This window comes from Herpailurus yagouaroundi, unplaced genomic scaffold (assembly GCF_014898765.1).
Source record: "Herpailurus yagouaroundi ecotype Mexico unplaced genomic scaffold, PumYag 195, whole genome shotgun sequence".
Lineage (NCBI taxonomy): Eukaryota > Metazoa > Chordata > Mammalia > Carnivora > Felidae > Herpailurus > Herpailurus yagouaroundi.
Genome location: NW_024412426.1, coordinates 732677 through 750103, shown reverse-complemented (window position 1 = coordinate 750103; position 17427 = coordinate 732677).

Here is a 17427-nt window from a genome sequence, read left to right as displayed (position 1 = left end):
GGGTTACAATGGTTTGAGGCCAAACAGGGAGATGGGGGGGGGGGGCATAGGGCAAGCGTGCCATAGGATACATTAGCATCAAGCTCTAATGGGCCTGGGGTCTCTCGGGGCTCTGTTCAGACGTTCTGGGGGGGATTATGAGAGAATGAGAAGAGAATTTATGGAAAGATTTGGTCACTACTCGTATCAACGGTACAGTATTAAAGAGATCTTCTGGAAAATAGTCACAGCATACTTAAGCTGGCTTTCACGGAAACCCAACAATAGTTAGTAGCTGAGAGCGTGGTTCTGGGTTCACACGGCTCACGCGTGACCCGACCCTCCGCGTTTCGGCAGGCATGTTATTTCGTATCTTGGAGACACATTTCCCCCATCTGTAACACGGTTCCTCGTAAAGTCGTAGAAGTATAAATGAGGCACAATATAAAGCAGTTGAAATACTGGCCCTTCCTAGTAAGGAAGAGCTCAGTACGTGTCAGGGAATTACTGGTCAATCCGTTGCTTGAAACTCGGTTCTATTTGTCTCTAACACCATTGTTTCAAAGAGATGTACAAAATTAAATAACATTTCAGGATGGGGTATGATTGAGGGCTAGGGTGCAGAGTGCAGTCTCTGTGGAACAGGAGTTTAAGTAAAAAGACACCAGAAATGGCTTGAGAAATCAGGCGAAACTGTATGGAACAGGTCACACTGAAGTTAGCCCCCAAAAGATCAATAGGACTATTGAGAACGACTTTGGGAGAAGAGCATACATGAAACTATCACATGCAGATGGGACCCTGAGAAGCACCTGACGAACCTGAGGTCCTCCTGAGCTCACCAGTGCAGAGGAAGAGTTCAATGCTCCGTGAACAAGATACACCAGAAAATGTGCTGTCTGAGGGGAGGTTAGAAGATAAGCCCAGATGGGGCACCCTGGTGGCTCAGTTGGCTGAGCGTCCAGCTTCGGCTCAGGTCATGATCTCACAGCTCCTCAGTTCAAGCCCTGCGTCAGGCTCTGTGCTGACAGCTCAGAGCCTGGAGACCACTTTGGATTGTCTCTGCCTTTCTCTGCCCCTCCCTTGCTCATGCACTCTCTCTGTGTCAAATAGACATAAGCATTTAAAAAAAAAAAAATGAAAAAAAAAAAAAAAGAAAAAGGAGCCCATGTTGGGGGCTGGGCAGGGAAGATTCACGAAGTGTGACAGGGTGACCAAGCTGTACTAGTTTGTCTGACACTTTCTTGTCTTAGCGCTAAAAGTCCCGAGTGCCAGAAACCCTTCGGTCCTGGGCACACCGGGACGGTCGGTCTTCCCAATGGAGAGGACTGGCTGCGTATGCTGTCCGAAAGCCGAGGGAAGCAAAGTTCCAGAGAGAATGACTGCCGGCACCATATGCAAGAGAGAGAGAGAGAGCCTGAGAAGTACCTAATGGATTTGGCAATTAGAAGGTCACTGGGGACAGATTGAGGAGAGTCATGATGCCACGAGGGGTTCTGGACCTGACCGTGCGTGCCATGGGAAGTCATTGCAGTCGCTCTCTTCAGCAGGGGAACGCCTGGATGAAAGCCATCTCTTAAGAACCCGATTCGTCTTAGGACACTTTCAGAGCACAAAAAAAATGACGCCATCCCCAACTAAGCACACAGTCCCCGAAGCACAGCGTGCGGAGCCCGCTCGTTTGGCATTCCTTACCTCTGGTGCACCGTCCGAGGAGTTCAATACGCTGGCCTCTGGTGTTCAGTTCTTAATGATTCTGATGTTACATGGATGGCCAAATGACTGACTTTCCCATTGATCCTGGGAGCCTGAGATGTGAATGATGGATTGAGCCACCCGAGCGGCTGCCTGTGGGAAGTCTGATTTTGTTCAGATGAGCTACTCCAGACAACCTCTCCTCACCATTCCCCCATGACCCCCTGTCTCAGGCTCTCTGTTTCTCTCTGTCTCTTTCATGAAATCCCTTACCTTCCTGACTTCCTACTCTCCCTCCTTTTTGTCTTTCCTTCTTTCCACCCCACAGTTCTTCCCCTTCCTGTCTTTCTCCTTTTGGTCACACGTCTCCCTTACCTGTTTTTCTTTCTCTGGTGTATTTCTGAAGGTCCATTTTTATTTAGTTGGGACTTGGCAGGAAGGCGGCCCAGAAAACATTATGATCCTTTCTTTTAAAGCATGGGATGAAATCCAAAAGTCCTCTTAGCCTATCCCAGCATCTCCAAATCATATGTACTTGGGCTTTGGCCCAGGGAATTATCAAAATCAATGGAAAGCAATGCCTCCCCTTAACCGGACTCCTTGCGACAGGTCACGCTGCAGGAGATAGGCAACTCGACCCCTTTCGAACTGGATCATTTTTTCCAAGGTGCAGGAAACTGTACCTAATAACTTCAGCTTCACAGACCCTTCTATTGTAGGAGACTGAAGGACTCTATTTCAGGGACGCAAAACAAATGCATATTATGGAAGATGGGCTGACTTTAGTTACTATTTGAAGAGTTGAACTGAAGCCAGCACGGATTATTTTAAAAGCACAGATATATATATTTTTAAAGTCAGAGCAGTCCGGATCTTATTAAACGTGACTGTCTCCATGTGTGTATGAGAAGGCAGTCGACGTGGATGTGTGTCTAGATGTTTTTATCCTTCGAAAATTCTGTGAAGTCATCCCTCCATTAATATAGAGGATCAGCTTCTATGCCTTAGATCTCCTACCTCAGAAACCACGGTGCTAACTTTGAGGGTCTAAGCTCAGACCGACCGTGCTGTTCCTTAGAAGTCTCAGTGGGTGTCTTGGGGTGTGTTTGAATAGGGATCGCAGGTTTCTCGGTGTGTTTCTTGCGAGATCAGAGCAAAGAAAACTGAAACAAAAATTTGATTTGGTTTGCAACACACATTGTGCCACCGATGGCAACAAGCCATACATGCTGTCATTATGCAGAGTAATTCTGTCTGGATTGCTTTTATAACATCCTTTTCCCTCTGCTCACCGCACAGACTATTTAGACACCCTCCTAATGCATTTGTGTCCGTGTCTATACGTGGCTACAAACTATAAAATTTTAAGCGCGTATATACATACGATGGTCGGGGGAAATGTATTTCAAAGGCAGTGTTCTGCCCAATCAAACTGCTTTGGGTTTCCTTTTTTGGCCCGTGTCAATCCTTTCCCTCACGTATGTGTGGCCCTTTTCCCAAGAAAAGCATTTTTCACAGTAAGTTAACAGATCTCACTTGCCCTCTTTCTCTCGCTTGTATACATCCCTTTGGTGTGTAATTACAGTCTGCTTTATCTTGACAAACCCTTCACCGCAGCTTTTAGAAATTCTGCAATACTTAATCTTCCTTCCCCGAGACTCCAAAGCTGGCTACCATTTCCTTTTTCCTTCTCAGTGCTGCCTGTGTGAGATTCAAGGCTCACTCAGGGCTCCTCTCTGCTTATCGTCATGCCCTTAGAGAATTTTCCCTTCTGAGGACTTTGGCCAAAGACATCAGGACAATGATCCTTGGATCTCCATTCTAATTTTCAGCCTTACCTTTCACCTGTAGATCCACAGATCCAGCGGTAGATAGCAATTTTTAACTGAAATTTCCCACCAGATAACATCTTTTTATTTATTTTTATTTTTTTTAATGTTTATTTATTTTTGAGACAGAGAGAGACAGAGCATGAACGGGGGAGGGTCAGAGAGAGAGGGAGACACAGAAACTGAAACAGGCTCCAGGCTCCGAGCTGTCAGCACAGAGCCTGACGCGGGGCTCGAACTCACGGACCATGAGATCATGACCCGAGCCGAAGTCGGACACTCAACCGACTGAGCCACCCAAGCGCCCCGTAAAACATCTTAAATCAAGCCTGATATGTTTTCCTTTCAGGCAGATCTTTCATCCCTTATTTTTCATATCCCAAAGTTATTAAAACCTTGACATTGCCATTTTATTGCCCTCATCCAGTGTTTCTGGTCAGTCCCCAAGGAATCGTCAGGCTTGCTCAAAAGTCTTACATTCTCTCTTGCTCACCGATCCCTCAGCCAACACATCTTTATCAATACATCCCTAGATCTGTGCAACACATTCCCTGTTTTGTCCTCTGCCCAGTTGTCTGTCATCTTCGTCTCCAAAGTCTGCGTTACCGACACAAGGCTCTGCAAAATATCACTCTGGCCTCGGAATTCTTGCTTGTGAGACCACAGCATTCTCAGCACCAACCGGGTCACATCCAAATTCAAGACTTCCCCGTTTCTACACCCAACCTTACCCTTTTTCTCTCCAATCGTATTCATTGCCATACAAAGCTTTCACCACTCACCATACCCCTCCATGTCTTGGATATCTGCCAATACTGTTCCCTTCTTGTGAGTGTTCTTCTCTTACCCCCTACAAATCCAATCTGCCTATTTCCTTATGGGTCTAATTCAGATCTCCAACCCAAGTGGAGCTTTCCCAGATCACTTGTACTCTTCAGTGGGTTTTGAGTTGGAGTTCTCTCAACACATTTCTTGGGACACTTATTCATTCATCTATACGTGGTTTTTTTAATGTACATATTCCAATTTTCTCCTATCTTATTTCCCTAAATGCATATTAAATGACTTAACAAACCAGCGCTTGTTAAAATGTCCAAATAGTCAAGTATAATAAGAGATACAAAAGTGAATACTTGTTGGGGCATCTGGGTGGTTCAGTCAGTTAAATGACTGAGTTTTGATCTCGGCTCAGGTCGTGATCTCATGGTTTGTGGGATCGAGCCACACAGCCTCCTTGGGATTCTCTCTCTTCCTCTCTCTCTGCCCCTTCCCAACTTGTTCTCTCTCTCTCTCTCTCTCTCAAAATAAATAAATAAGTAAACATTTTTTTAAGTGAATCCTTGTTGAATGGACTAATCATGTTTTGGAAGCAATGGTAGCATTGATAACTGCACATGGCTAACTTCTCAGGAAGGTCCAGAGGTAAAATCAGTCCATGACATGGCTGGACTAGGGGCTCAAGTCCTAACTCTTAAGTCTTAACTCTGCTCTTCTTCATGGTGGCCTCACTCCGAAGCAGAGCTTCTCTGTGAGTGGCCTCCATCCACTCCAGGCATATGACTTTCCAGCTCTAAGCCTACCCAAAAGGAAATCCCCTTTCAAATGATCACCCTGGAATTGATTTTTATTGGACTAACCTAGGTGTGTGCGCATCCTTAAACTCTTCATCGTGGCCTACAAAATGGGGATGGTGTTGCCTGGCTGGAGCTGGATCACACATCCGTCCCCGGGTCCATCAATGAGGTGAGGGCATCGGATGCTCTGGCCGAGCTAGCCCAGGTCATTTGTCTACTCCCGAAGCCACCGCTCGAATGACAGGGACCGAGGATGAGGAAGGGGTTTTCGTCAAGTGAATTAGGTGTTTGTTGTCAGGAGAGGAGAAGGAATGCTGCACAGGTGAAAGCAACAAGGCCCCAACGAGGATGCAATTCTCCGCTTGTCACGATCCGGTGAGACTGAGTGTTCTGGCAAGGGGAAGGAGATCCAAGGTTGGACAATTCTGAGAGGAATTCCTTGCTCTGCGGGTCTTCTGCTTCCCTGTCAGATCTATCTTTGTTCATTGCCCATGGTAAAAAACACAAAACAAAACAAAACAAAACAACCCCCCCCCAAAAAAACCCCAATTCAGTTAGATATTAAAACATAGTCCAATTTTGTCATAACCTCAGAATTAGAAAGAAAACACGAAACAGATAGAATGCCAAGTCATGCTACAGGAGTTCTTATAAAAGAAAAAAATAGTCCTTTCTTTGCAGACTTAAAAAGGTCTCAGACATGGCGCACCTGAGTAGTTCAGTTGGTTAAGCATCTGGCTCTTGATCTCAGCGCAGGTCTTGATCTCGGGGCCATGCGTTCAAGCCCCCCGTGGGGGTCTGCGATAGGTGTGAGGCCTACTTTAAAAAAAAGAAAAAGATTTAGGTGTGTTAGCTCTGTAAAAGGAAATGGGGCAAGGCTTAGCATGTAATTAATATTTATTAAGTTTTTAAGACAACACACAGCGTTGGGGTGAAAGCCTGATTATTTCATCAAATTTTCTTACATAAAACTTGACCTATTCCTGCTGGGACACTTTCCAGCTTTCTGAACAAAAGACAGTGCTATGCAATTCTCACGCCTAGGAGGTGGAGGAATTGATTTTGAAAGACAGAAACAAAAACTACCCTTTTCCCTTTTCTCCTTAAGAGAATGAGCAAATGCGTGGACTTACTCTTCCCGCCATGCCCTGCAAGTCTTTTCCTGATCTGTTTCTGTATCATACAAATTCAAGAGAGCTTGGCAGGAGGCAAAATGTCTGGGCTCCCAAACGGGTCACCAAATTGGCCCATTAACCACATTTCAGGTTTCTTTTCTCCCGTTGTTGGTGGCCTTCACTCTCTAAGTGAAAACTAATATCGTTCCTTCACATGGGGCTCCTTAATGACACCGGGAAGCAGAGTGGTGGTGACTTCTCAGATTAGAGCAATTTGTTCAAAGCCCAAAGGAACGCCGCAGCAACTTCATGAAGCCGGTTCCTTCTTTCCAGCCAAATAGCGTGGCCCTGAGATTTGGACCAGCTGCCCAGGTTAGCCATGCAGTTAGCCAAGCTTCAAAACACGGGCGATTAAAAAATCATAAGGAAAAGGCTTTTCAAGGGGCCCAGTGGGAGGGAAAGCACTGGAAAACACATGTAAATGAGAGAAGAGTTTACCCCTGATTTTGACAATCTCCCCCCGAAATAAAGTAGCGACAGCCTGTCTCTTTGTAGCCAAGGAACAGAGTAAAGAGAAACAGAATCATGACTCTATTCCGAGCAATAATCCCATCTCAGACAAGCAGGGCTCCCCTACCCTCCCTGCACTGACAACCAGCAGACTTGAGATAAATGTACTCCTCTCTTATGTTTTGTTTTTCTTCCCCTGAGCTCACTAGGAGCATAGCCTCAGAATCATCCCAACGAGTGGCTGCAAGATTTCATTCCATCCACTGACTTTCTTGAGTATCACGGTTCCGTGTAAGTGGTTAGTATCGAGCGCCGTGACGTAGCAACCACCTCTGGGCCTGCTTGTCAGTGTTGGGACCTGCGGTGTTCTCCCAAGGCTCCACCTGCTCGTTGCGGGGCTTCATCCACCCCTGTGTTGGGTGGTCTGAACATCCATCGCATAGATGAGACGTGGGACTCTTGGCCCCATGACTTCTGGGTGCGATGTTTCTTTTCTCTATCTTTGGCGCCTCTGGGGGCTTTCACTCGTGGGTAACATCTTAGGTCCCTTTATAACTCCAGCCCTCTGCAATCCTTACCATTATGACTACTTCTTGCGACCTCACCTGTGATTAATCATGGGTCCCTTCTGGACCCAAGAGACACGAATGAACAGAAGTGAGCTCCAGGGCGTCCATGCTTCCTAATGCCAGAATATTAACATTTCTTCATCGGCGACTCCCTAACTCATAGGACTGGTTTGAAGACGAAGGGAATAGGGGCGCCTGGGTGGCGCAGTCGGTTAAGCGTCCGGCTTCAACCAGGTCACGATCTCGCGGTCCGTGAGTTCGGGCCCCGCGTCAGGCTCTGGGCGGATGGCTCAGAGCCTGGAGCCTGTTTCCGATTCTGTGTCTCCCTCTCTCTCTGCCCCTCCCCCGTTCATGCTCTGTCTCTCTCTGTCCCCAAAAAAAAAAAAAAAAAAAAAAAAAAAACAAACGTTGAAGACGAAGGGAATAGAAGCACATAGAGTGCCCAGGAAGCGGGTGGCCAACGAGTGAACGCCCGATAAATCTTAAAATATTTTTGCTGTCATCACCGCATCGTCCCAACCCAAGTTCCTCTGAATGCTCCTCTCTGTCGGCTGTTAGAGAAAAACGAAAGCCAACGAATTATTTAGAAAAGTAAATAAAAGGCGAACTTTGTCGCTTCTGGAAAGGCACCAAAATGGGCCAACTGGCCAACAAATTAGTGGGCTCTTCTCAGCCAAATAAGTCCCAACTGTGTGCTGCCACCATCGTGGACAGAGGTTGTCTTTTTAACGAAAACGAAGTCTCTGTTTATCCCTAAGGTACCTCCACAGTTCTCCTTTCTTCTCCCTTCCAGTAATTTGATCTCAACCAAAACAGGAGAATAAAAGGCTCCATTTGGCACGTGTCTCTCCAGAGCAACCCTTGAGGAAAGGAAGCAGAAGGAGGCCGCTGCCATATTTTAATTAGCAGTGTGTGCCCTCTAGCTTCTGGTCATTCTAGCAAGGCCTGGAAGATCAACAGGCTTCTCTTTCTCCACCCCCTTTGATTTCTCCCTCAATTACCCCTCCCTCCCCAACCAACCCTTCTTCTGCCTAACAACCCAACAGAATGTGATTATTTGCATGAAATCAATACCACGATTCACACACAAAAGCCCAGAAAAACCTGCTATGCAATTGTGTGAGTCATTTTTCATGAACCCGACTCCTAAGTGCTTGCCAACAAGCTAAATTATCCTCTTGTTAAGGGTTATATATTTTCTTCTTCGCTCTTTCTTCTCGTCCCTGTACTTCTTAATATTGATAAGCTTCTCTTAGTTGAAGGGAACATTTGAATTTTTCCTTAGTTCTCTGTGTAGCGAGCACATCAAAGGGCCTAACTCCCCCTGCCTTTTCTTTTTTCCTTCTCAGTACCTGAACTGTGTTTAGCCGAACTCTTTGAAAAGGATGGAGCGATTTTAGAGAGAGAAGGGAAAGTTGATGTGTCATAGTCTGGATTTCAGATCTAATACCGAAAGCTAGGTTTAACCTCTTACAATTTGATCAATTAATCAATTCGCCACTAGGTAGTTGCCACCTAGGTCCCCAGCCCTCTACTAAGTACTTTGGTGACTGTAAGAATAAAAGTCATTTAAAAAGGAGTCTCTTAGGTGCAGATAAAATTAAAGCGTTCTGTATACACTAGGGAAATTGTAAAATTATGTGCCGGGGGCAGGAAAGCTGCAGATAAAAGCAGGGAGCGAGGTCATGAGGGCTGTATACAGAAAGAAAAGGTTCACAGAGGAGGAGCAGGGGTATATAGGTTGGGGAATTGGGTAGAACTTGGATGGCAGTAGACAAGGAAAGTCATAACCAAGTAGGGAGACCCATCAATTATTAACCGTGGTTGTAGAAGACAAGGGGGACTTGATTTCACATGGCCTGACTCTCTCCCGTGTCTACCACGTGCACTGTGGCCCTCTGACATCCACGGAGGCATCACGCCCTCCCAGGCTCCAGGTGAGTTAGGCTGGGTGGCCGGGGAGGTAATCCACTAGAGAAAGTCAGAGAGGGAATCCGGTTGAAAGTGGATGCCCTCTCAGGTAGGAGATGATGCCGCAGACTTAGGAAGATAAAGGAAAGTGACATTTCTTAGGCTCAACTGTTGTGTAATACAAAAGCGTGGCGGGGCGCCTGGGTGGCGCAGTCGGTTAAGCGTCCGACTTCAGCCAGGTCACGATCTCGCGGTCCGTGAGTTCGAGCCCCGCGTCGGGCTCTGGGCTGATGGCTCAGAGCCTGGAGCCTGTTTCCGATTCTGTGTCTCCCTCTCTCTCTGCCCCTCCCCCATTCATGCTCTGTCTCTCTCTGTCCCAAAAAAATAAATAAACGTTGAAAAAAAAAATTCAAAAGCGTGGCGTACCAGCTGTACATTCACGTGCACGTAATTAGAACCGTAATGTACACAGAACTTTCTGGTTTTATTTCCTTAATAAATCATGACCTGCTTTGGCTATGCTGATAATTAAATATTATTTTAAAATATAATTTAATGGCTGAATGATCTATCCTATTGCTTTGCTACAATATATTAAAACCCTCTCCTATTATTGCCCATTTATATTATTTCCAATTTTTCTCCATTACAAAAAATACGGTGATAAATACCCGTGTATTAATCTTTGATAACATTTCTAATGATTTTTGAGACATATTCCTACAAGTAGTATTATTGAATTACCAAGTATGAATGGTTTAAGGCTCTTTATAAATAGTTCTAATCACTTTCCAGAAGCATGGTACCAGAAGAGGAAGGTTAAAAAATATATATATATATATATATATATATATATATATATATATATATATATTGGTTTTACTAAAACCATCTCAAACATGGAATACTGCGTGCACTTTTTTCCATTTAAAATTTCAAACTATAGGGGCGCCTGGGTGGCGCAGTCGGTTAAGCGTCCGACTTCAGCCAGGTCACGATCTCGCGGTCCGGGAGTTCGAGCCCCGCGTCGGGCTCTGGGCTGATGGCTCAGAGCCTGGAGCCTGTTTCCGATTCTGTGTCTCCCTCTCTCTCTGCCCCTCCCCTGTTCATGCTCTGTCTCTCTCTGTCCCAAAAATAAAAATAAAAACGTTGAAAAAAAAATTAAAATTTCAAACTATATGATACATGCAAAGAAATATATTATTCTTTGCAGGTATCAAATGTGTATACAATTTAAAATAATTTATGAGAGCTTTAAGGCATGAAGAAATATGTGAAACCTGCCAGACAAGTTACGAGAATATAATGAAGTGTTGAAGTTCCTTACGTGCTTCTCCCCTACACTCCCGCAGCCTCCCCACCTCCAGGAAGTCAACATGACATTGAAGTTTTTGTCAGCTGCTTCCTATTTTTATAGTTTTGCCATATACGCATATCACCTAAATGCCACACAACATAATTCAGCTTGATTTTGAACTTTACAAACATGATGCCGTATGTATTTTTCAGCAAGTCTCCTTTTATTTTTATTTTTTTTTTTTTTTACTCATTTATTTCACCGCTGTGAAGTATTTCACTGTGTAAATGCATCGTGGTTGATCCTTTCTCCTGTTAATAGATATTTGGGTCGTTTCTCGTTTGGGTCTATTTTTGGATAATGCTGCTGCGAAGATTCTTGAAGGAGAGTTTCTCCCTGGCTGTGATTTACAACCAGGAATGTGTGTGGCTCTGAGGAGACATGGGGCTTTCCAAAGGCACAGGAGCACAGACAGCTTTCAGGGAATCAATTTACAAATCACCAATTTCTGTTCATACATTTCCCTTTAACTAAAGCTTTCTAGCCTCTCATATTTGATAGCTCTTTTCCCATTTTACAAAAGAAAAGCATACCTCTCACTCATCCAGATTCTTAATACACCGCATTAAACTGGAGTCTAAAAAACTCCAGAATGACAAACAAAGGGATATTTTAAATTTTTATGATGATGTTGAGAAAGCGAATGACTTTAATGAGTGGATAACAAATCATTTTGCAAGGCAGGTGCATTCCAGTCCTTTGTTGTCCACAGAACCCAGCTTTCAGCTGCTAGGTTATTAAAAGTAATTTCCAATGATAAAATGGTCAATCATAAATCACTAGGTGATACTTAGCTTATAGTTGGGGATAAATTCAAAGAATTGAGCGACATTGCTAAACAAAACTCCTTCTATTCCTGTGTTTATTTACAAGAACGGAAATTCTTAGCACCTATGTCCATAAAAACAATAAATCGGAATAAAATTAATGCTGTAATCTGTCTCATGCTAGCCATAAATAATATTTATCCTTAGATACATGAAACCAATGGAAAAAATTTCTATCCACTTCAATATGTTTTCAATAAAATTTTAGTTTCATAATTATTAAAAATTTTTTTATTCGTATTGTTTTAATCAACCATGTACTATCAATAACTGTAATGATAACTCACTTTTTGATATTTAGGTATCCTGATACTTAGATACTTTAATACCAGAAGAAATGTTTGATACTTAGAACCTCATGGTCATACAGCATACCTTTGAAAAACTGAACTTATACATATATTTTTGCTCTAAAGATGTGTGGCAGGGTAACCAATTAAAGATTTTCAAGCGAAGAAAATTATTCAACTTGGATAAAATTATGTAGGGAGACATGGAATAAAAAACACAGGCCTAAGGAGTAAAAGAAGTGATTACAAAATCTTAAACCATTTAAGAACTTGACCCTGAGTTTTTTTTAAGCAACCTCTACACCCAACATGGGGCTCAAACTCATGACCCCGAGATCAAGTCACGTGGTCTACCAACTGAGCCAGCCAAGTGTTCCTGTTTGTTTTCATTTAAAGTCAATACGCAGGAAATTATACTTGTGGCCTACATTAAAATATCCAATGAAAACCTGAGATAACAACGTAAAATCGTGCCAGTGCCGCAGAGTTCTTCAGAATTCTTTTAGGGGTATGTATGCAGGTGAAAATACTGACAACCACTATTTGAGGGAATACACCCCCATGTGGAAGGATATCAAATGGTGTGCATACCTCCAATATTTCTAGATAATATTACACTGCTTTTCAAGCTGTCCAACCCCCTCGGAACCGCAGAGCTCCTAATTGCCGAACATCCTTCCAAACGTTGAGTATTGCCAGAGTTTTCCATTTTTGCCAAGCTAGTGGGTGTAAAATGGCATTTCATTGTGGTTTCAATTTGCATTTTCCTGCTTTAATGAGGGTGAGCGTATTTTCATATGTTTATTGGCATTCGTGTTACTATTATTTATTTTTAAGCTTTGCTAATTTGATTTACAAAAAGTGATGCCTCATTTACATTTCTTTGATAACGAACAGGGTTAATACTTTTTCATATGCTTATTAGCCATTTTTATTTTTTTATGTGAATTGTCCATTCATATCCTGCCCATTTTTCTATTGGGATTTTAGGAGCTTTCTTATGAATTCAAATGAGTTCTATTAAGGCTAAGCCCTTTACTTTGTCATATTTATTGTGTTGCAATCCTGGGATAAACTGTACTTTTTTTATATGATACCACAGTTCTTTTAATGTACTTATGAATGTGATTTGCTGATCTTTTGTTTTGGATTTCGGCATCAATATTTATAACTCAGATTGTCCTGCCAGTGTTCTGCTCTGTTTTGTTTTGTTTCATTTTGTGGAGGTGGCACTCTGTCAAGTTTTAGTATCATGTTAATGCTTGCTTCTTAAAATGAATTAGAAGATTTTTTATTTTTTTTTTTTTCTAGGCAGACTAATCAATTGTACTTTTTGGAGATTGTTGTTTGAAAAATTGACAGAAAGCAACTATAAAATAATCTACAGCTGAGTTTTGTGGGAGAAGAGTGATTCTTAAGGCAAGTTATTAGGTTTTCTTAAAAAAAATAAATTTAGTATATAGACTTTGTCCAGCATATCATCAATTTCATTAGGAACTTAAAACTTATCACTGTTGATAAGTACAGTCTGGCTTATGAATTTTTTAAATATTTATTTATTTTTGAGAGACCCAGAGAGAGAGGGGGGGGGTGGGGGTGCCCAAAGTGAAAGGGAGACAGAGGATCCGAAGCAGGCTCCAGGCTCTGAGCGGACAGCACAGAGCCCAACGCGGGGCTCGAACTCACAAACTGTGAGATCATGACCTGAGCAGAAGTCGGACGCTTCACCGACTGAGCCAGCCAGGTGCCCCGTGGCTTACGAATTTTTAAAATGTCCTTTATACTGATCATATATCCCTCTTCCGGTTACAAATTTTATACACTTGTACTCTTTATTTCTTACTTGGAGATGTCAAAAGATGAAAAACTTTTTTTTCTCACAGAACTATCTCTTAAAAACATTTATAAATTTGCTGTTCATCTTACTGATTTCTTGATTTCTCCTTTTATCTTTCATTTTTGCCCTTACTTCGGTTTGTCTCTAATCTGTTGAGTTGACTGCTTGACTTATTTATTCTTTTTTTGTTGACTTTCTATTTAATAATGAAAACACTTAAAGCCGTGTCTCGCTCTTATTATCTCTTTAACCAAGGAGCAATTTTCAAAAGTCAGCCAGATTCTGTCTCGTCTTGTGGTTAATCCTCCAAAGATGCAACTGTCATCTTTTGTCTCCTTAAAATACCTTAGCTGGTTTCTCACCAGGTACTAAGTTTCAAGCTCTTGCCTTCCATTCAAGGTCCTCCATATTGTGGCCATTATACACACTTCTGAAGTCCACCCCTAGGATTTCCTGTACTTATATCCTATTCTAGAGATAAACTGGACGCTAGTTTTTCCAAATGTTCTAACCACCATGCATGTCCCTATGCTTTTCCCACAGGGAATGCCTTCCTTCTCACTCTTCACCCACTAGAAGCATCAACATCTTGGCAGTCTCATTCAGACCTTCAGGTAGTTGTGGCTTCCCGAGTTGGGGAAGTCACACGGCGTTGGAGCCATCAGGTTATCTCCTGTTGGTCACTTGGGTTCACCTTGGACCAGTGCTGCACACAGGCTTGACAGGGTCCCGTGTGTTCAACGGTATCCTTTTTTGCTAATGTACGGGGCCTTCCCACACGAGCACACCCCATAACCATACTATCAGCTCAATCGAGAATAACCATATATCATCCGAATCTGGACACTTCTTTTGCTGTAAGGAGTCACTCGATAATTATACCAAGACAATGGATATAAACCAGACCTTTCCTGGAAAACCAGGACATATGATCATCACCCAACCAGATCTCATGATCTATGTCTGTACGTACTTAATATACGCATACTGTTTTTACTTCTCTGTAGGAAAGGGTTGCAGGGCATATAAGAGCACGTTGTATAAAAGTATAAAAACAAAGTATGTATTGATATGGATGTCCCCGCCTAGGGTTCCTCAGTGTGCCTCTTTTTTGGGTTTTGTAGATAACGTACGTGTATTTTGGCTCTCGCCAATAACAAGTATCTGGATCCCTTGCCCTAACTGTAACCTCCTAGGGTCCAAGCTAACTACGGGGAGGCAGAGAGCCATCTGGTTCGAATAATCCTAGGATGCTTTATTGACCTCATAACGTCTGAGGCATGTCATGGGAGAGAGCGATGTGATGTCCCAAGCTTATCACAAGATACACACTGTCACAAAAATGTTATAGCTCCCGGTGTCACAATATTTTCTCAAGTCTTCTCCCAATTCCATTTGCTCTCCTATCACCATGACAACGCACACCTCATTAATAATGGAGAGCTGGGGGAAAGCTTCTGGTGTCACTCCCCTCCCAGGACTCCCCTCTTGCTTTGGCATTCCGTGAAACCATTCTGATCCTAGACATCCTGCTTTGAAGACTCCAAGTTATCTCCATTTTGCATATCAGAGAAGAGGCTGGTGAAATACTCGAGATGGTGAGAATGCAGGGTTTTGCCAAGATTTCCTAAAGCAATTAGCTGGCACAACAAATGAAACAGAGAAAGCCGTTATTTAAAAAAAAAAAAAAAAAAATTAGATTTGAAGATCAATGGCTGAGTCCTGGTTCCGACCCTGAGAAAAGGGGAGAGGCAGATTCTAGAGTTTTTCACCTGTTTTCCTACTGCCTCTCCATTCCAGGCCTTAGGAACCGGGCAGCAAAGAACAGACTTTGAGAGAGGGATTGGTTACAGCTGTCTAGCTAAGTTTCTGACACCCTGGTGGTCCCTGGTACTTTTCCCTGTGTAGACTTGGTCAACTCTAAAAAGCCTAATAATAAAATTAAAAAGAAGAAGAAGGAAGAGAAGGAGAAGAGAATCCCAGCTCCAACACTTCCCAGTTGGGAGACCTCGGATAAACATATATCACTCCCCTGAATCACTGTGCTCTTTCACTGAAATGGAGACAGTAATACTAACATTGAAGACGGAAATCAATGCATATGAGCCTGTAATGTAAAGTGATCTCAGTGAAAGAAATAATAATACTAAAATCATCACCATCATCATCATCACCAAGGGGCTCAGGGAGGAACAGGTCTGAGCCCTTCCTCTGGATGTGCTGCTGTCATATCAGTTCTACATCAGCCACAGTCCCGGTTCGGGAGCACCGGACATCCTGTTGACCAATGGGAGCGATCCGAAGTGATTCCAAGGCCTTGGAGACCAAAAGGAGGTAAGGTCAGGAACGTGCGCAGTCAGAGTCCACAACAACGAAAGTTGAGTTTTGACTTTCTGTTCCTAGGAAGAGCAGACAGGCAGGTCAGAATAAGCATGCGTGCCTGCGGATTTTAAATATCTGGCTGTCCCTGCAAGAGTCTCTTTCCTGAGCACCTAACGCTGGTTTGCACGGCCGTTCCACCTTCTCCCTCACTGGCTCATGGAGCTCTCTAGACGCATGGGAATCCGTGCAGCAGCAAGGGGAGGCAAAGGAACGAGTCTTCTCATCTTTCCGAACACAAGGGCTCTGGCCCGTATGCTCAACACGGTGGAGCCCATTTTAAGTTTTCTTTCCTTCACTTCCCATTACCTAATCGGTCCTTTGCACACTGAGCCTTCTCTTCTGCTACAATGTTTCCCTTGCCTTCCCTTTCCATTTCGGTTTCACGGTTACCACTCCACATCCAGCCCTTGTCAGCTCATGCCTGATTTAATTCAGCACCTTCCACGCAGATGTCCCTGTCTCCAGGGTCTGCCGACTCCAATATATCCAGCACAGCTGCCAGGAAAATCCTCCTTAGGCAACGTTTGCGTCACATCATCCCCCATCTCAAGGGCCCGCGGGGTCTCTGGTTCCCTCCTGCTTCCCACCTCTCTGGTCCCCATCCTCATTGTTCCTCACGCTCCCCTCCACTGCGGCCGAGCCCAGTGGCTTCTCAAGGCCTACAGATGATTTTCTTTCATAACCTTTACATATCATTCCCCTGATCTGAAACATTCTCCCCTTCCTCTCTGTTAACCATGCCCCTGATTGCCCTTCAAGGTCAACTGAAAAGCACACGTTCCTGTTCATAGCCACTGCAGCTGGATATTATACCCCAGCTTGGGCCGGACCGGGATATCTATGGGATAAACAGTGATCCCTAAAATCCTTCCTGGATGCCCAAGTTAGCCACTAAGTCTGATCTTGATCCTTCCCCAGGTGCCAGCTTTATAATACGGCTCCACTGCCCCGCAATTCTCACTTGATGATATGTTATTTTATAAATGTTGTGGCTTCATTTCAGTCTCTCTCCAGAACGGGAGGAAAAGTCCCCAAAGGTGGTGATTCTGTTTTCTATTTGCACCCCTTCTGATCACATATGCATAACTATGTGCATGGAACCAGCTCAAGAAATGGGTGTGGCTGCCTGAAGTAGGACGCTCCGATGGCCCTGGGAACATGACCTTTCCGTAAGAAAAATAAAATGGAAATAGCCTTGGTAGTCAGCCCTATAAATACATTATGGGATATCTTTGTGATGTAATATTACTCATACCTTAAAAACATTTTTGAAGATATGTTTAATGACATGAGAAAATCTCACTACATAAACTTGCTTTATATACATATATATATATAATTTTAACATAAATATAATATGTGATGTCAATGTTAGTGTATAAAGATAAAAGATGGTGAGAAACAATGAAGGAAGGAAGGAAAGGAGGAAGGAAGGAAGGAAAGAAGGAAGAAAGGAAGGAGGAAGGAAGGAAGGAAGGAGGGAGGAAGGAAGGAGGGAGGGAAGAAAGGAAGGAGGAAGGAAGGGAAGAAGGATGGAAGGAAGGACAGAAAG